The sequence below is a fragment of the Gavialis gangeticus genome, unplaced genomic scaffold, assembly GCF_001723915.1.
Source record: "Gavialis gangeticus isolate Ggan-Ray unplaced genomic scaffold, GavGan_comp1, whole genome shotgun sequence".
Lineage (NCBI taxonomy): Eukaryota > Metazoa > Chordata > Crocodylia > Gavialidae > Gavialis > Gavialis gangeticus.
Window position 1 is genome coordinate 126,657,786 of NW_017729024.1, and position 677 is coordinate 126,658,462.

The window sequence follows — 677 nt, forward strand, 5'->3', positions numbered from 1 at the left end:
AAAAAAAAAAAAAAAAAAAAAGGCAGAGCACCATATGTGTGGATAACCCATGCCTCTCAAAACTGGTGCCTGGCTGGCTGAAGCCACACTCCAGCCGCCAGCCAGGATCCAAGTGGCAGGATCTCCGCTGCTGCAGCCCTAGGAGCCCCCTAGAACTCCAGGTAAGGCTGCTGGGGTCAGCCCAGTGCTGGCCCTAGCCTCCCCTACCCCACCCTGGGTAATCAGCCATGTGCCAGAGGGTATGTAGCACATGTGTTCCCCAGGGACAAGTAGCAGTGGCACAAGGTGTCCCGCTGCTTGTTGTCCCTGGGGAACAAAACATCCACGTGGCCTCTGTGAACAAATGAACATTCAAGCATTTTTAGTGCACTAATTCAGAAAAAAGTGAATTTAGAATTGGATTCCTATGCCTTCATCAGTTTATGTTGACAGTCTAAACTTCTGTTGGCCTGTATCATGTAAAAGATCTTGCAAAGTAGCCAGAGTTACTGTTCCCATGTTAAAATGGCTTTTTTTGCATGTATTCTTGTAGGACATGGTAAGACTTTCCCTGCCTTATATTACAGAAGCAAAGAAAGTGGGATATGGTTGGGGAGCACATAAAATCCTAGGCAAGTCTCCTTGACCCTAATTATAGTAGTTTCATAGTTTCATAGATTTAGGGTCGGAAGGGACCT

The 677-nt window shown here is 46.7% G+C and overlaps 1 protein-coding gene across 6 annotated transcripts in view; it reads left to right on the top strand.

Moving 5' to 3' along the window:
- Positions 1–677, top strand: part of ARHGEF28 (Rho guanine nucleotide exchange factor 28) — a 269,125-nt gene that overhangs the window by 195,883 nt on the left and 72,565 nt on the right. The gene's annotated exons all lie outside the window — the stretch shown is intronic.